Source organism: Chironomus tepperi, unplaced genomic scaffold, assembly GCF_022539635.2.
Source record: "Chironomus tepperi strain 1889 unplaced genomic scaffold, CSIRO-AGI_Ctep_v1 contig_359, whole genome shotgun sequence".
In the NCBI taxonomy this organism is placed as follows: Eukaryota; Metazoa; Arthropoda; class Insecta; order Diptera; family Chironomidae; genus Chironomus; species Chironomus tepperi.
In genome coordinates this window covers 2,597,846-2,615,314 of record NW_027226481.1, presented here as the reverse complement: position 1 = coordinate 2,615,314, position 17,469 = coordinate 2,597,846, and the positions used below count along the sequence as shown (strand labels likewise).

At 31.7% G+C, this 17,469-nt stretch overlaps 1 long non-coding RNA gene across 3 annotated transcripts; it reads left to right on the top strand.

Moving 5' to 3' along the window:
• The first annotated feature begins 13,754 nt into the window (after nt 1–13,754).
• Nucleotides 13,755–16,511, top strand: LOC139094939 (uncharacterized). Of its 3 annotated transcripts, XR_011544814.1 has the most exons (4): nt 13,755–13,920; nt 15,423–15,639; nt 15,708–16,000; nt 16,102–16,511. It is a non-coding gene; the product is annotated as an uncharacterized lncRNA (long non-coding RNA). The 3 variants fall into 3 exon arrangements; XR_011544813.1 differs by having other exon boundaries at nt 13,756–13,920; nt 15,708–16,511; XR_011544815.1 differs by lacking the exon at nt 13,755–13,920 and adding an exon at nt 14,901–15,203 and having other exon boundaries at nt 15,708–16,511.
• The last annotated feature ends 958 nt before the right edge of the window (nt 16,512–17,469 follow it).

Below are 17,469 nucleotides of genomic sequence, written 5' to 3'. Positions count from 1 at the left end.
TTGTTTGGCATTGAATTTGTTCTGAATATGGTCTATTCTGTCACCTTCTGAGTACCCGAGTAACAAAAGTCGGTGAATCTAAAATTCGGTCTCAATCAGACGTGACTCTGACTTGGTGTCGGATTCAATTTAAATTTGGATTCAGTTTAAATCCAGACTCGGTTTGAATCCGGACCAGATTTGAATTCGGACCAGGTTTGAATCCAGACCCGGCTTAAATCCAGTATTAATCCAGACTCACATCGGTCTGGCATTTTAGAGCGTTTAACTAAAGTATGTAGTCAACCGCATTTGAATTTTTACCACTTGTTACTAAATTCAATGCCACTGTTTTCTATTGCCATTAAAGATCTGAAGCCAAATTCAAGAATCACAAACATCCCGAAAATCGTCAAAAATCCATGAAGTTAACCCAAAAATTCCAATCTCATCACAAGTCAAACAGGTCAAAATGCCATCACTCCTCCATCATGATCCTACAAAAATCATCATAAATTCCACTCTAAAAAAGATCCTGTTATATCTCCAATAATAAAAGCAAACCAATTAATAGTAAAAGATCAAAAAAAGGCAATGCGATAATGGATGAGAGAATCATGCGTGAAAATTAAATGTCGGCTTTTGGATGAATAGGAACAATCATTAAACCGTGCTATCGACTCTTAACATCTGAAATCTTTTTGAGTGCTCATGTCCCTAGCATGTCTGAAGAAGCCGTGAATAATTTTGCGCCAAAAAAAAAAAAAAAGAATTCGAAGGAATTACAACCTGGGTGGGTCATAAATGCTTATCAAATGACAATTTTTAATAAGTATGAAATCGGACTTGAATGGAGATAAAACAGAGACTTTTTGTCTTCTTCCTTTTGTCTCTTCGGATATCGATCATTAATTTCTCATTCTCTATTGTATGTCCCCTCATCCAGCATTAAAAAAAAATGACCAATTCAAGTAGATGTCCAGTAAGTGCAATAAATATAATTAAATGGATATTAGACACATGCGTATCCATTGTTCATCACCTACGGATTTGCAAAAAAATAGTAGAATAGGAAAAGAATTGAAAACAATTGTTGCCGTATGTCTTTAAGGAAAGCGCCTTGGTCTATTGTGTCAAAAAGAATGACAATAGTCAGGACATTTCAGACAATATGACCATCAAGATTTACCTTTTGTTCTGTACAGTTCACGCCTTTTAACAAACAAAATATTATTTTCAAATATATGTGCCATTAGATTCTATTTACTCGACTTTGTCTTGCTTTTGTCTGTGACCATTTGTGGGCACTTTTTAAATTCCAAGAACTTTTTTTTTCAGAACTTACAAAAAATCTTTAATTTATTATTCACGGTAATGATTTTTTTATGATTCCTTCTTCGAAATTTGGTGTTCTTTTTGGTCCAGTCAGTCTTCAAGCCACTGTAAAACCAACAATTTGGACAGAAAATTTTAATTAAACTCATTTGCAGCTTACAGCATTTAAACTTAATACAGATAATAACTCAATTATTTGTGGGGCTGTTCTGAAGGAGGTTTTATTGACTTACGCATGGTATGACTGTAACTGAGATTGCTGTTAAATATTTTGAGTACTTCTTTCACCTGAAAAGACATGCTTTCCTAAGGAAAAGTTTGTTTAATTTCTCAAATTTGCTGACAATTTTCGCTCAAAGGTACGGAATTTTTAACTTTTTTAATTGAATGATGAGTTATGGGCGATTTTCAACAGAATTAAAGGTTCTTATGTTTTATGGCGATGAAATTATTTGTGGCTTGTGATATAATGAGTTAAAATTTAACTGTTCATTTGATCGTTTGTCGTGAGGATGACTGATGGCCATCGATGAATGAAGAATTTGTTAATTTGCTGTGGACTTTTTTGTTGGATTTTTTTAGAGGTGTTAAATGAGTTTAAGGCTATACACTGTGTTAAATCGACTAATAAATTGATGATTCTTGATCAAGGACCGCTGAAACTGATCAAAAAGCCTGTTCTGGGCTAGAAATTTGAATTCTCAATTTTACATCTAGATCGTCATATATTAGCCTTAAAAGGCAATGATCATCCTCATATGGTCTCATAAACGCATCACATCTATTAGTATGCTTATTGCCTGTTAATATAAAGTTAGATATCAAGGAATTAGCCTAGCATGAGCTCCCCAATCACAAATAAATGAATTTAGAAACAACTAAACAAAATCTCCAAACATAATCACATGCTACTCAATTCGACAGTCATTTGACTAAAACGCAAAACATAACCTCAAAATACCATAACAAACCAGCAAAAAAACACACTAATAAACACTCAAATTACCATTAAAAATTATCAAATACTCTCCCATATTCCTGTTTCACGTATCGTGACCATAAACTCCTATTCAAATATTTAAACCCAAAAATTTGCCATAATTTAAACTGCAAAAAAAAATTCCATTTAGTGCGCTAATATTGCATAATTACGGTATCGCCTAAACAACTCAAAGATCACCAACCTCTCCGTCAATTTGCGATTCTAAATTGCGAAGAAAAGAAAAAGTCTGCAAATATTTGCAGTTCTGAACGTGTCTGGAGGCGACTGTATCAGTTATCAACAATTATTAAGCCTAATTTTACTGTAAATCTTACCGCACATAAAAAATTCACAAAGAAGCCGTGCTCAGATGTCTAAATGAATCTTCTAAATGAGTTTGGCACCATATCCATTATCCAAATGGTGTTAGAAGTTTGTATGCACAGGACCTGACATATAATGATGATAAAAATATGTTTAATAAAATTTGCATGGTTAAAGACGCGTGTCGTTGTGAAAAAGAAAACAAATTGTAAGTCATTTGTCATGCACTCTTATCATATCCAATTTATGTGCGCACGCCTTATTGAAACATGAGATTGTCGTACTGTAATTAAAGTTTTTCCTTTTTTTGGCATTCCATGTTTTTGGGAATCATAAAATTTATAGTTTGATATATTTTGATGTGAGAGAAGATGTAATTTTTCTTGAAGATGGATGTCCTTATGGGAATTTTGGGATGAATTTTTTGGTACAAACTTGTGTTACAATGTAAATTGCTACGGTATTGAAGGACTGAATATAGTTTCTGAATATAATAAGTCTGTTTATCGATCTGAAAACCTGAATCAAGTTGGTGTGATTCAAGATGAATCCTTAATCGAAACTGGCATCAAACTAGAGTCACATAGGCATAAGACTGGGATTTTGATAGATTAACTGATTTATACTGTTCGAGGATTATATACTAATATGCCAAAGATGCACCAATACCAGTTGACATACTCAGAATTCGTCGAAAATGGACTCATTTTGTTTAGTTCTGTGATATACTGGTTCTTAGTCATCTTATATCGTTTCTCTGACAGCCAAGCTCTAACTTTAAGTAAATTTCAGGTCATAATTGATCTAAAAAGCCAGCGTAGTAAAAGAATAATAAGGTATCATGTCTTAATGACGGTCTTATGTTCTCATATTCCAAAGATTCCCAAAAAATCAATTCAAATTTTCAGATCAACAAATTGGTAAGCGACATCCTAATATAATGCCAGATTCAGGCGTCACATGAAGGTACCGTGGATGTCAAGCTTAGCGATCCAACCCAAATCTCCCAAAATCATCCTACAAGCCAATTACACATCAAATACTTGACATAAGTGATCATGGTTAATAAAAATTTTTAGTTTCATCAAACTTCACTCCTGTTTTGATCGAGAATTTTTAATCATTTTACAAGATACTTTCAGCATTTGCTCGTTATTGTATGTCGTTAATAAAAAAGAGTTTGTTCCAGCACACAGAAAAAGAAAAATTTTGGCAATGTCTTTTGTGCATGATTTTGTCTTCCCCAAATTCTCCTTATTGCTTTCCGATCGATCTTTAATAACACAAATTAGTTATTGTCGTACTCATTTCACGTACAGAAAATAAATATTTGCATTTTCACTTTATGGATGGTTACGGTGTATTAGCCTCTAACTACATTGAATGTTATTAAAAGAAAAGGAGAAATATTTTGTTACTTTATAATTATAGGACGTGCATGAAAATGTAATTGATTGCTTACCCAGGGAAGAAATGATGGGGTTTTGTGATGGCTTTGAGGATGCAGTGGCATCAATTGGGTAAACATGATGAGTATTCAGGCTTAAATCGTGTCAATTTTGCTGAAAAATAGACAAATTATGTCAAATTTGATGGAAATATTCACGAAAAGTTCAAAATTCTTCAAGAATCAACCAGACCTGACCCCACTCAGACCCCCAAGTCTACAGCATCAGCACAATTTCTAACTGGTCAATTCTATCTCGTTTCCATAATTTGCTTATTTTTTTTACACCGTCAATTTCAAAGCACAACAAAGCATTGCTCATTTTATCCTCAATTCTATACATTTTTCATGTTCTGTAAGTGCATAAATCAAGAAGCACCAGTGCATGTACATGATACAAAGGCAAAAAACAAAATTAATTTCGTTAAAAACGCGAGAGATGAGAAATTACAGTCCACACAGTATTTATTGAATTTAAAAAATATTTGAAGTGTTTTGTACTCTACACTTACTATGACAACAAGCCATGAGAGGATGATTTAATAGCTTCACATGGTAAATAATAAGTTTTAGGGGATATAATGAGTGAGAAATTGTGATACGCTTTGGATAATTGATTATTATTGTAATATTTTAAAAATAATTTGTTTTGAATGGAAAATTTTCAATTTTATTGAATTCAAAAAACTTTGAAATTGAAATTTGAATTTAGAAAATTTTTGGAAATAACGTCAATTTTCCAAAAAATATTAGAAAGTAAAATTAAAATTATTAAATTAAAATTAAAAGCTGAATTTTTAAAAATTGAAAAATTTATTTATTTAAGGAAATTTTTCAAAATTTAGTACCTAAATACATGAAATAAAATCAAATTCATCAAATTTAAAAAAATTAATAAAAAATAAAAAAAAGGTTAAAAACGAAAAGTTTTTGAAATTTATAAATTTTTTTAAAATTAATTAAATTTAAAAAATGATAAAAAGTTTTAAAATTTAAATAATTGAACTCATAATCTATATTTAAAAATTCAAATTTTATATCTCAAAATTCAAAAAATTTTAAATTAAAATATTTAAATTCAATAATTTTAAAATTTAAATTTCAAAATTGAAACATTTTAAAATTAAAATATCAAAATTCAACAATTTGAAAGTATTTGAAATTTTAAATGACTTACTTTCTAAGAATATCCAAAATACCTAATAAAAACTTGCTAATTTATTATCTTCTGCCATAAATGCGCCACATCATCCACTCCCAAAATCTCATTTCCACCATCATCATCCCGCCTCATCTGTCCATTATATCCACAATTAACTAAAATGCCCATACCCAAACACTGCTTATTTCGAACATTCTGATCCTTCAATTTGATATCGTATGTATTTAGGTGCTCACATACACATCTCTTTAAGACTTGATTATAAAGATTGAAAAAAAAATCAATTGATTGACGGTAAAGACATGACGGTGAACTAACCGTGAAATTGAAACAAAAAAAAAAAAAAAAAAAATTGATCAAAAATTTTATGACTTGTTGCGGTTGATGGTGATAAAATAAATGAGTGTACAAATGCATGAGAAACAACAGCAAACAAAGAGACAGTAATTGAGGATCATTTTTATAGACCTATACATATGCTTAAAATATGCAATAAATACATTTTTTTGGGGTATTTCTGTGAAATAATGGAAACCGCAAATTAAAACATAAAGTTTATACTTTTTTTGGCATCAATTGCAGCATTGCTGTAAGTTAATAAGAGACATTCATCCTTACCTTGTGTAAATAGTTGAATTTTAATTAAAGGTCGTAAAGTGTGGTCGTTAAATTTTTTGGAACTTAAGGTGGCAATTTTGGTGAATTTTTAAGTAAATTTATTAAAATTTACCGCAAAATTGATTTTTTTGTGTGCATACAAAACTTATTAAACCCTTCATTATGGACACAGAAAAAAGTGTTGAAAAAATGATGATAAATGATGCATTTAATTCCATTGACCAAAGCTGCACATTGCACTGCAATGATCATCATCCATTGACTAAACATCTTTACATATTTCACGCACTCTTGTATTTGACTATGGAAAAAATTTTCAATAAAGGATAGAATAAAAAACCAACAAAGCCATAAAGCACGAGTCACTTGAGCAGATGCACCTATTGTAAGGTATTTGAATTTATTTAGATCTCCTTTATATAAAGCAATCCTTTTCTTTTTAATGTTATTGAAATTTGTTTTATTTTTTTTTTATTCTTTCTATCATCTTTCAACTTTTTTGATGGAAGTAGATCAAATGTGGTGTATGGATGATCAGTGATGGAGCAGTTATATAGTTTTGAATATTATTTTGTTGGACTTTTTTAGTCTGATTTGAGTTTGACAAGACTTGAAGCTTCAAAAGTCAAGCTTAGAACTGAAATTCTAATTAGAAGCCTAATTTTAAGGCAATACTTCAGATTCAAAGTCATTCTTTAAAGCATTACTTTAGTTTTGAAGCCAATCTACAAAGCATCACTTCAATTTTGAAGTCAATCTTCAAACCAACACTTCAGTTTTGAATCCAAACATCAAACCGAGATAGATTTAAAGCAATACTTCAATTTTAAAAGTCAAGCTTCAAAGTGAGACTTTAATTTAACAGAAGCTATGATTTAAAGCAAAACTTCTGTTTTGAAGGCAAGCTGCCGAAAATTCCTCAATTTAAACAGTCAAACTTTACAGCTAGGCTTCAATTCAAAAGTTACGCTTTAATCAGTTTTAAAGTGAGACTTCAGTTAAGAAAATCAGTATTGTAAAGCTAGACTTCAATTTAAAAGACAAGCGTTAAAAGGAGACTTCTATTTAAAAGTAATTACTTACTTCGCTGGTCGTACAGAACAGTGATGATTCATAACCTCCCCTACGAATCGCCTGAAGCTGACTTTATCCCAGGCTTCCACTTACCAATCTCCGATATCAAGTGCAATACTATTTAAAAGTCAGACTTTAAAGCAAGACTTTCGTATAAAAGCAAAGCGGCAAATCAAAGCTTTAATTTAATTCTTTGCCTTTAAAGCGAGAAATTTTAAGTTTCAAACTCCAATCCTTCTCCAACTCCAATTCCTTCTCCAACTCCATACTTCTCGAGCCAACCGACCTAGTATTCTAAACAATTGAAGATTTATGCATGTAAAAGTAAGAATATGAATAGAAGATATTTTGTATCACTGTTTCTTCTCTGAATCCTTTCATTCCATCTGTTTCACTCTACCTGAAGATCATTTTGATTCCTTTTTTTTCACAGCAACTCTCGAATCCTTTTCACACATAAAAATCTCTCCTTTTCTTATTTTTCCAGATCCTTTTTTTGTATTGGATGAGATATTTTTGTGATTTTTTTTATACAAAAACACTATTAGTAAGTATGACAATGGAATATAGGGTGGTTTATATTTATGATTTTTGCTAAACATCAACTCTTTTAGTTCTTGTCTTTTGATACACAAAATATCACATTTGTGCCTTGATGCGGTGTGAGAAAATTCAGTTCCAAGAATTTTTTGTGGCTCTTTTGTATGTGATTTTACAATAAAAAGGATTGAAATTGGAAAATTTGCTATAATTTATTTAGAAAAAATATTTTTTCAATCAATTTTATGCAAACAGTCAGGAATATGGATGCGAATCTGTGGGAAAGGTGTTCATGAATTATGAAATATGTGAATTAACTTTTGCATCTGCTTTTTATGGCTGAAATATATTCAATTTTTTTTTTTTGTGAATTTTCTGGAAGGGTTTTTGAGGTCGAAAATGTGTAACTGGTGGTAATTTAGAGATTGTATCATTAATCATTAAGTAAGTGCGTCATATCGTCGCATTATTGGGATATGTACTGTCGAATGGCATGTTGGTGTATGTTTTGGTGATTTTGTGTTCATGGAAGGACAGACAACAAATGTATTAAAGGTGTAGCAGCCTTACGACACTGTTGTATCTCTCTGGATATGAAATATGACATGTTTAAGGAGTCAAAGTGCTTTAGATCATACTATGGTTCATAATTCATCAAATTATAGTTTATTTTCTTCTGATAACTTGCGTACTTATCAAAAATGTGCATACATTGCCAAAAATTCAATCGAAAGTAATCAAACTCGGCTAATTCCTTTAAATTATGACTTCAAATTCAACTGATCAATAAGGATTCTCAATGTCAAGTATTAGAATTTTCAGTCTCAGTCTGAGTCTCCCAGTGGAGACCTAAACTTCGAAGAATTCCAATATAGTCTTGGATCCGATTTTGAGGTCAAAATCTTGGTCTCTGTACCGGTCTTACTCTCGTTCTCGGTCTCAATCCTGGCCTCAATCTTGGTGGTCTCGAAAATGCATCCAAACCGAGCCTTCGAGCAACCCCACTGACCATCATTGTATCTCAAAAACATACTTCGTCTACCTTAATTACAATCATATAACTTTTAAATGATTTTTAATTTCAATTTGCACAGATAATTTCAATTGCAAATTTCTCATTCCAACCATCTTCAATTTCAATTAATTATCATCCACGAACGTCTAATTATTTTAATAATTTTATGGTGTTGTCCTTAATTGCTTACAGAATATATAAATTATTCAAATTTGGACCTTCTTTCGTTATCGGCTATTCATCTTTTTGTTTTTTATTTTATTTCGTGACTGAGTTCATTCATTCGTACGTCCGTCGTTATGCTTATGCTACAACTGAGGATGGTCACTTGCTTTTTTTTCAGGTGGAATTTGTTTTGCAGGGGATGCTGAAATTTAAGGGAGATTTGATGGCAGTTTGTCGGAGTTGGTTTAGATGTTTAATGGGTTTTTGAGTTCTAAAAGTAAAGCAATGACTTATTTTGAGTTATAAACTTGAGGCTTTGACTTATTTGAGTACCAAACTTAAATCAATGATTTATTTGAGTAACTAATCCAAAGAAATGACTTATTTGAGTCACAAATTTAAGGCAATGATTTATTTGAGTCACAAACTTAAAGCAATGACTTGTTTGAGTCACAAACTCAAAGTAATGACTTAATGCGCCTTCATAATCACCGTCACTACTTGAAAATTCTACCCACAAACATTTTTGCCTACCTACAAACATATTTTTCTCTTTTTTTGAAGTTTCGCGCAAATCACTTTCGTTTAAATTAACATTGAAATGCATGCATCACTTTTATTTTAATTTTGTGCATTCCTTTTTTCTTTACATTTAACTTTTACTTTCCTCGTTACTCCCCAATAACCAATTATGTCATGAATAACATATATGGACACATAGAGAGCACTGCAGCTACAAATATGATGAGAAACGATGAGAGAATTTACATAAACCAGTTTCGATGGCAGTAGAATGTTTAAAATATTACACCAACAAATTATGGTGCAATGCACTTGAGTCATGTAAATGTCGCATGCAAAAGATCTTCTGGTACTCAAATAATGTCAAATAATTCTCGATGCGGTTAGACTTTTTTTTGATTTTAATGAAAAACTTAAACAAGCTTATCATTTTTCCATTAAATTTTTATGCTTGTTTCGTAAAAGAGGCGAATTTTTGATGGATGGTATGAAGGAATAAGAATAAAAAATATTTAATAAAAATTACTACGTCGTCGTCTGTTTTGTCATCCTTTGATGTTATCAATTTAGATGGTTAGTCGGAAATCAAGCATGAATAATTGTTTATTGGTAGATGGTACAGTAATTAGATTTTGTTTGATTACTAGAGAGAAGGTCGCGTTGGGAATGGAGGTTGTTGAGATTTTAGAAGCTATAGGGAGTCATAGAACTGAATATGAATGAATTTGGACAAGAGAGAGACCATTGTACCAACAAACTCACATACCGGGGCATTAATTCATCTAGTTGATGTATCAAGCCTTATTTAATGTCAATTCAAATCAAAACTAGCCCTATAAACCCAACAACTAGACTATTCCACGCTGAAATGACCTTAACCATCCCCCAGCATCCAACAAACTTTCAATCCCATTCACAAGAATTATATCAACAACATTACATTCTATCATGTCCATAGTGTTTATAATAATGGCTAATTCATGTTTATATAACAAAATTGCATCAATATTATCATTACCGTGTTCCACATATGCACAAATATCTATACAAATTCATATCATTGTAATACTAAATTCTCGTTATTTATGAACAAGCTTTATTATTACTTACGAATGAATGATATTCTTTTGAAACAATTTCATGTCCAATCATATAATCACTCAATTTTTATTGCCGTATTTTGTTATACTACAATCATAAATCATTTTTGTAATTCGTCTCGTAAAACTTGTCCTTTAAGAATAAGAAAGAAAAAAAATCCTCTCGGTTCTTATCATTTGGTAAATTTGATAATGAAAAGAAACATGGAATGGATATCTGGCTGGTTTTTGTGGAGCTGGAAATTATGGAAAAGGTGAAATTTGAGTGCACTTTGGGCTGATGAGTGGATTTTAGTCTCAAATTGTTGGTTTTTGACTTAAAAATGAATCAGTCTATGCGGTTTCTTCATAAGTCCATAACATAAACGATTTAGAACCGATTCCGAATCGTTGAGAATCATTCAAATATCAAGACTGTTTCGGAATCCTTTGAGCATACTCAGAGGCTCTAAGAAGAAGAGTAACTCCCTTTGGACCACTCTGACTAGACATTTCTAGTGACATAGACCAGGTCTGATCACAGAACCCCATTATTCTAACCTCTATGCCTCTTCTGGACTCAATACATTCCCATTCCCTCCGAAAAATTCGCCACATCCACAAAAACTCCAATAACTTCCCCAACATCATCTCCAATTTCTCTTTCATTCCATTCTTCCTCTTCTTTATGTCATATTAGTATGATACGAATCCGAAAAACAACACTGAATATTATGGCGCGTTCCAAGTGCACTTCTTTATTTTACTTCAAAAAATTTCATATGCAGCAAAAAAAATGCAACTGCAATTACACATTTTTTTATTATTATTATTGACCGTCGAGCGTCGTTCGGAGTGAAAGCAAAGCAATGCAGCTTGGGGATTATTTTTTTTTTGTGTTATGTTATGCTTCAAACAGATTGTGTTTAATGTAAAGCATTTTATAGCATTTAAAAATAATGAAAAAAAAGAGAACAAAATCGCGAGTTCTTAAAATGGCACGCGTAATGCACTTGCTCAGTCTTGTTCTTTTTTAGATGCAAGGTGCTTTGAATAATTGATGGAATGTATAAAGCAATGATGCTGAACGGAAGCAGTTGAAATTTTGGATGAAAATCGAGAAATTTGAGTGGATTTAATGAGATTTGATTTATGGAATTGTTATGGGTATTTTTGGATGGAACTGACGTAAATACGTTGAGCTTGAGTATTATTGGATGTTTTGTCGATCTCTAGTGGCAATGACTGATGTTATAGATTGCCCTAAAGCCTCAGAGTTTCCTAACAGACTTCACATCATTTCATCACGTCCCTAAGGTCAATATCCTCTTAATCCACCTAACAATACAAAGTAATACGCATCTCACGGCCCAATTTCTCCATATCCATCCATCATTTCACATTTCTCCTTCATAAATTTCATTACTTCCGTCTTAATGGCAAACATCTCACTTAAATCCGAAATTCTTAACCAGAATAGCAATAAGAAGCCAAAAGAACTGTCATAAGAAGCCAAAAGAACTGTCATAAGAAGCCAAAACTCCTTAAATCATTGTATTAGGTCAATCTGTGGTTTTAACTTCTTACAAAATATTTTTATGAGGTGCTGAAAATTTATCAACAGCCCGATAAGTTCCCATAAATTAAGGAACATTTCTCATAAATTAAATATTTCCATTCATAAATTATTGAGAGAAATTCTGTGGCAACAGAAAATAATATCAATCAAAATAATTTTCATCATCATGCCACACTTTCAAATTTCTTTCACTCAGTCTGCATTGCGTGTGCTGTAAATTTAAACGTTTTGGCTCGATAAACGCCATCAATTATCTGTTTATAATGAAATCCTTTTTTTTTTTTGATTGAATCAATTTTTTTCGATTACTTAAATTAAGTTAGGAATCACGCGAGGGCTTTTGATTGGGGACCACACAATGTAGTTGGATTGATGTGAATGGAAATTGTGGATTGAAAGGATTTTTGGAGGTGCTGAATTTAAGAATGATTTAAAAATTGTGAAATTTTTGATTTAAGAATTATAATTGTGATCTATGACCTCCCTGATGGCGCCTAAAGCTGGTTATATCGCTGAATTGCGTCTGCCACATATAAATACTAATTGCAGAACTGTCTTTATCGACAGCTAAATTCAAAGAGTTCTTTGGACGTCCACAGACTCAATTCTATTAAACTAAACTCAAAAAACCAAGAAGAAATCTAAAAAATCATCTAAAAAACCACAAAATTCATTCAAATCCACTAAAACACAATATTTATTATATTTTTGACCTGGCGCCCGACCCTTTAGCTTTCATAATTTATCACCCATAAATTACCTCTTAATGGACACTCGGCGATCCCATGTGTTGTGTTGCAGAAAGCATTTTTGGTGTTTCCGCTTTTTTTTTTTGTTGTAGATGTTTAACACCTTTTTTTTCTGACTCTCGGTGTGATTCCGCATGATCATTATCAACACATTTCGGAAATGGAACAAAGGAAAATGAAATGAACAGTGTGATTCCGAAATTGGGTATGAATTAGGGACTAAAGTTAGTAATTAACAGTAATCAACGTCTCATTTTTTTTGGCAAATTATCGACTATAAAAATATTGATGGGTTTTCGATACTTTTTAAGAGCATTTTGAGTGGCTTTAAGTGATGTGTGATTCATAAACTCGGCTATTTAATTACAGCCTGTAATTGAGTTTCTTAAAATTCCATAAATCATTTTAATAATTGGTGATTTTAAAAACATTTGAATTTCGAGTTGAGTTGAATTTTGAAACAATTTTTGGGGATAAAAATCACCTGGAAATGATGTGGAAGTGTTTAAAATAGAAATTGGGTTAAATTTGCCGTAGATTAATGAGTTGGAATAGGAAATAGCTGTGATATTTGAGTCGTAGTTAAGGAAATCATGTTGATTTTTGATTATATTGATAGATTTGGGTTGAATGAATAATATGAAATGAAATATGAAGTCATTTTGGAGAAATAGTGATGGTTTCTTGAGTATCCGAGAGCTTTTGTCTATAGTAATGCAGATACGAGCTCTAGGAACCTTATACCTTAAGGAAAACTTCACATTCATTGATTAAATCAACTTATGAATTTAGAATCAATCGTAAAATCATTCAGAAGAGCGATGACAAATGCTTTGAGGCTTCTTTGGATTCAATAGACATTCTACGACTATAAACAGTAAATTCAACCGTCTCACATAATGACGAACGTCATTTGATATTTAAACCAATCCAAATCTTCATTTTTTCACACAAAACTAATCATAAATACAGTAAATACCCGAACAATCAATAACAACGATCAACTGTTAAATGATAAACCTTTGAACTTCAATCCACAACCAAAACGACGTAAGCGTAATAATTATTTAATCACACATCAACGACTAGACGATTAACGTTATTATAATATTAAAAAATATTCAACACAGATACAGCAGCAGCAAAAAAACAGAACTCATTAAACACGGAAGAGTAAAGCTTCTCGCTCTCAACTGTCAGTCGATGTTATGAAAAGCAATCGATGAGAGTCAAGAAACTGAATTTCATGTCATTATTGTGTTCAATTAAGTTTGCGTGCTTCTTATCATTAATTGGTTACGTACAGTGCTCTGGTGTTCAATGTCGCACGAAAGTTACCTTCATTTATAGGTGAGATAATTAGAAGTTTTGATTTCAGTGTTGGATCTGTGATTTTTAATTGATTTGTGAACGGTTTGAGAAGTTGTATTGCAATTAATCGGCTTTTTACATGAGAATATTCTTTATAAAACTATAAAATCGATTAAGAAACATTTTAAAGTTCTTGAACATTGAAATGAGTCATCTCATATCCAGTTACGTTCATATAAAATGGCAAGGTCACTTGTATACTACAAAAACTAGATCTGAAAGCATCGACAATACTTAAAATCATCAAACCATGAAAGATAAATATCATTTTATTTACGAAGATGTGTAATTTATTGTAAATCAGTGGTTTTAAATATTTTTTTGTGTAGTACATATTTTGCTAGCAAATACGTAACTAGGAATATTTTTTCCAGTAACCAAAACTGTTTAAAGTTAGTTCAATGATAATCGAGAGTTAACTGAAACCAGCAAGTAATTAGAAAGTCATTATTAGTGAGATTTGCAAAGAAAATTTTAGAATTTTGATATGTCTTGGCCGTGCACCACAAGGGTCCAATTAGCAGCTACATGGGAGTCAAATGGAGTTCTGTGTTGATTTGGCAACTATTTGGTTGTCACATTCAATTTGGGGTTCCTTGTGAATTCTCATGGACCTTTAACTTTGCGTCGTTCGAAGTATTTACACTTGCACTTGATTAGCAGCTCTAATTAATTCAAAATAAATTATCAAAGCATGTAAATTCAATTATAAACTGCACCTAGAATATTCTATTAATTAAAACCTTCATTTGCCAATATCGATAATATTATTTATCAATCTAAAGCAGCTGTTGTTTTTGGTCACTTGCAATGCAATAACAAAATAATTCAATTACTTGGTTTTTCCGCTCTTGATATTATTACCTTATGAAATTATTACATTATTACCAAAAAAAGTCCAATCTACTAAACATTCAATTGTAATTCAGATAAAAGTTTATTTTTGTTTCATGACCCTTTTTGTTGTTCAAGTTCTAGATAAGATTAGAATGAAAAGCTTTAGACAGGGGATAATTTGGATATTATGTGATAGAACAAAATATTTACAAGTCGCCTGGAAAGCACACGGTGTAGAAATAGCCGAAAATCCAGCTCTAAGACAGCAGAACCCTGTCCTTAGGTCAGATTTGATTAAATTCGGCCTGAAATCAGTGTCAAGTCAGAATAGGACTTGATATTAGTCATGTGTCTTCCGGGTCGATTAATCGGTCTAAAATCCAGCATTTGACTGGCTTGAGTATGGGACAGTTCCAGATTTAATGGTAATATTTTCTGATTAGACACTTTAGACATTACATTCGAAAGATCCCAAGTTACAAATTGCAAATAAATTAATACTGTTCTTATCAATAGCTCTAAATGTGCCTCAATTAATATCAACCAAAAATTTCACACTTTTATTGACATACACTGAAAGTGGACAGACATTTTTATCATAAGTCATCAAATTTAAATGAATTTTAATTATTTTAATTTCCTAGAGGCTATGAGGGTCACACTCTATTCGCTGAAAACCTTCATCATGTTCTAGATGACAAAAACTTTGATAAAAATAAACCGACAGCAATTTACACTTATGGATTCCTACAAACCCCATTCATGCCATCAGTCCGTGCAATTCTTGATGCATACTTAAAAGATGGCAATCAAAACTTTATGATTGTTCATTGCGATAGTATTTTTACATACAGTGTTTTTGTAAGCTAATGACTTAAAATTTAATTTAATTGCTGTAAATTTATAACTTCCTCTAAACTTATTTTCAGAATGCGGAACAAATTGCTGATGACATCACAGATAGTTTATTGAAATTTTATGAAGCTGGCTATAGCAAATTTCATCTAGTGGGATTTTCTCTTGGTGCTCAAATTGCCGGTCTTGTTGGACGAAAAGTCATCAAAAATTCTGATGGAAAATACAAAATTCCAAGAATTACAGGCTTAGATCCAGGAGCCATTATGCCATTATTTGGAATTTGGAAACCGAATCCAAAGCCAAGTCAGATTTACGCTGTTTTTGCTCCTGATTTTTAATCAATTAACCGATTTGTACTATTCAGGTTCAGTCCCAGTTTTGAAGAATTTTCACTATTTTTGATCATTTGGATCAGAATTGAAATCCTCTATACAATAAATACACAACTAATAACTTTCTTTTCAGTGGTTTCAGTCTGCAGTCACCTCCAAGCTCCAGTCTATTGGGCTGAAAGTGTCAGTTCGAAAAATCCAAAAATATTTCACTCGCAAAAATGTGAAAATTATGACAAATTTTTAAACCATCAATGCAATAGCTCAGAAGGAACATCCATGGGACTTCATGTTAATTTGAGGTCATCAGGAAATTTTTATCTCCAAACAAATGACGAGCCACCTTATTCGAAGGATTAAAGAGTTTCAAAATAGGAAACCTGGCCTGCAGTTTTCGGTTGTTCCTGTTCAAGGGTGCAGGTTGTTTGTCAGCAAGCCTGTAATCTTGGACAAATCTAAACTAATTTTAATTTAAATATTTTAATTTGTATTATTTATAGAAAAATCTAAAATAAAATTATGATTCAGTATTTTTTTGAAAAATCATGTAGTTTAAGTCGATAAGATTAGCAACACTCAAAACCAAATCAAACTGGAAAATTCTAAATTTCAAATCTAATCAACTAAAAAATAAGATTTGGCACTCTAAATTCTATACTACCGTGGAAACTAAATTGATAAAAACTAGATGTTAAGCCAGCAATCATGACAAATCACATAGATTAGGTTAGAATGAACTCTTTAGTGCTTTTGTTACTAAAGTTGTAGATTACCAATAAGTACTCCAGAATTAGACGATCCAAATTCATTAAATCCCAACAATTTCTATTTCTGTTAGCCCAAAACCTGCTCAAAACCTCTTCAATTTCAATTAACAATTTATCAAGGCACTTTACCAAAAAAAAATTTCAAATAATTAAGTCTGGCTTGTGAAATTAATTTCTTCTCGGCCAAAACGATAAAGTCATAAAACTCTTAACCGACGTCAAACCCAAATTAACAAGATTAAACACCTGAATGAAATTTAATTTTGTTAAAGCTTTGCCAAAATTGTTGTGTCTGAGAAATTTCAGTCTAATATCGATAACAAAGTCGCTAAGCATTGAATGCTTCCGAGCAAAACTTTTTTTTTTTTTTCATAAAAATCACGTACGCCAAGCAACGCGTCAAAAAGTTTATATTAAGATAACGGCAAATGTGTGTAGAAGAAGGGGTTGTACATTTTAGTAATAGTTGGACCGAGATTGAGTTAGGTCAGGATAGGAACAGGTAAAAGTTGATTAATTGTATGGTTAAGGAAGATCCATAGGTGTGCAAGAACTGTTTGTAGTTGTTAAGAGTTAAATAAGAGGTTGTGCAAGTTCATTGGACTCAAAAACTGAGGTTAGACTTTGAGTTTGCAATTTTATTTGGAAGCATGTCTTTAATGACTTTCCTAATGCTGTGGTTCATTAAGCCAGGCCCAATTAGAACTCGAAGTCCGCTTCAATTTTATATGAAG